This window comes from Callospermophilus lateralis, chromosome 2 (genome assembly GCF_048772815.1).
Source record: "Callospermophilus lateralis isolate mCalLat2 chromosome 2, mCalLat2.hap1, whole genome shotgun sequence".
Lineage (NCBI taxonomy): Eukaryota > Metazoa > Chordata > Mammalia > Rodentia > Sciuridae > Callospermophilus > Callospermophilus lateralis.
In genome coordinates this window covers 151,101,428-151,103,805 of record NC_135306.1, presented here as the reverse complement: position 1 = coordinate 151,103,805, position 2,378 = coordinate 151,101,428, and the positions used below count along the sequence as shown (strand labels likewise).

At 37.0% G+C, this 2,378-nt stretch overlaps 1 pseudogene; it reads right to left on the bottom strand.

Annotated features, from left to right (window-relative positions):
• Window positions 1-960: 960 nt before the first annotated feature.
• On the bottom strand, window positions 961-1,849 carry LOC143388220 (cyclic nucleotide-gated channel alpha-1 pseudogene; annotated as a pseudogene).
• Between the last annotated feature and the right edge of the window lie 529 nt (window positions 1,850-2,378).

The window sequence follows — 2,378 nt, the reverse complement described above, 5'->3', positions numbered from 1 at the left end:
AATCAATAATAGTATCTTTTAACTGAGCACTGACTATGTGCAATGTTGTGTGCTAATAGCATGACAAGTGTTAAAGACATTATATGTGTCATATCACACATCTGTATAACATCTTAGGGAACAGGGATGTAAACCCCATTTTACAGATGTTCCATAAAGACATTAAAAAGGTTAAGTGATTTACTGAAGGTCATACAACTAATTAATAGTAGAGGCAGGCCTCAAAACCAAGTCTATCTGACAGCATGATGCCCCTATTTCATAAATATACAATTGCACAAATATGTAATTGCATTCTAATTCTTTTAAATATGGCATCCTGGGGGCTGAGGATATAGCTCAGTTGGTAGAGTGCTTGCCTCACATGCACAGTGCCCTGGGTTCGATTCCCAGCACCACTAAAATATATATATGTATGTGTATATATATATATATATATATATATATATATATATAGAGAGAGAGAGAGAGAGAGAGAGAGAGAGAGCGAGTATCCTGAGTACGATGTCCATGGTAATTCCCAATCATTCTGAATTCATTTTACTCCTCAACAATGCACATTGCTGAAAGGGAGGAATACTTGGTCACTTTTATAAAGATTATTATATAAAAGGAGTTTATTTTTACAAAATTAGAAGATACCATTAATCAGTTTATGTCTTTGTACATTATTCATTGTAAAAAAAATCCCATGATACAATAATTATATACTCATTGTATGTCACATAAGCATGTGGACCTTCATCCTACACCAAAGCACATTTTCCAAATTATAGTTGTCTTTAGGCACATGACCAAAAGGATCATGAGGAATGTCCTTGTCAATGACCAGTTTCTCACTCCTGTGTAGATTCAGAGCCCACTTTTCACTCCAGATTCTTCCATAGCTGAACATTCTGTGTTAATAGTAGTTTCAGAAATTTCTCAACCAGGATTATTAACATCTGGTTAATCTTTGCTTCAGTTCTCCTGCACTGACTCATACTCACCCAGGATTCAGGCAAACTTTTTCTGTAGGAGGAGGGCTACTGACCTGTTCATTCAGATGACCTTCTCTTTCAGTTCTGTAGGTTCACTTCTGATATTTGCAATATTTATATCCAGTAAAGAATCTTTCATCAAGATTTGCTTCTCTTTCTCTTCCAGAAGGGTTGGTATCTAGATACTCAGACAGCTTCCATAAGGTCATCTTTGATAGATAGAACAAATCTGAGTAGCAAATACTTTTTTCTTTTTCCTTTTTTTTTTTTTTTTTAACCAGGGATTGAACCCAGGGACAGGGACACTTAACCACCGAGCCACATCCCTAGCCCTTTTTATATTTTATTTTGAGACAGAGTCTTGCTAAGTTGCTAGGGCCTCAGTAAGTTGCTGAGGCTGATTTTGAACTTTTCATCCTCCTGCCTCTGCCTCCCAAGCACTGGGATTACAGGCATGCACAACTATACCCAAATAGTAAATACTTTTTAATATGTGTCACTCTGGTGCCAATTTTTCTGCCTTTAATGTTAAGTATGTTGAACTCCCCAGAGAACCTGCCATTATTCAACCCCATAAACTGAGTGATTCCATCATCTCCTTCCCTAATGATGTACCTCCCTCATCCAATATCCCCTACCTTGCAACTGTGATAATCTTCAAGACCATAGATTTGTGGTCTTACTCTACTAACAGAGCAGCTTCACAGTCAGCAAAAATGAGTACCTTTGTTAATGTGTTTCAGTGAACACTGAAGGCCATTTCTTCTCTCAGTTTATCAGGTAGCTATCTCAAGACTTCTTTCTTGTCAACTGCTTTTGGGGTTGTTGTTCCACAGGCAGTTGAGCCATTTAATAAGGACTACATTCATATTGGAAATCATAGAACCAACAATAGTAGCAAAAATTAATTCTTCAAAATAAATTACTCACCATGTTCCTGCCTTCATCATTCAGAATCCCTCACAGGAGGTGATATTTTGCCAAAGAGAACAAAGTCATTGTAAATTAGTAAAAGCATGTTTTCTAGCCCGTGGCCAAATTCAGGATTATTAACATCTGGATAGACTCTTCCAAAGCCATTCTAAAAGCTTTGGAAATGGAGTCGTACAAAAAGCATAACAAGCTCAGAGATCCTGAAGATGTTTGGATAGTTAGTCATCGTTTCTGTTCTCTGGGAGAACTCAAACATTCAAGAAAGCCTTAACATTCTGTCTGATGTAATTTTAGGATAGTTACATCCCATTTTAAAATACAGAAGATCAGTTAGTACCCCTGATAAAACATCAGGTTTAAATTGCTAGCCTATTTTTTTTCTCTCTGAGTTTAAACTCTTCCTCCACCAGCAGTCCTTGTTCTAGGCAACAGGGACTGTTTGTACAAACGCTGCAGTTCATACAA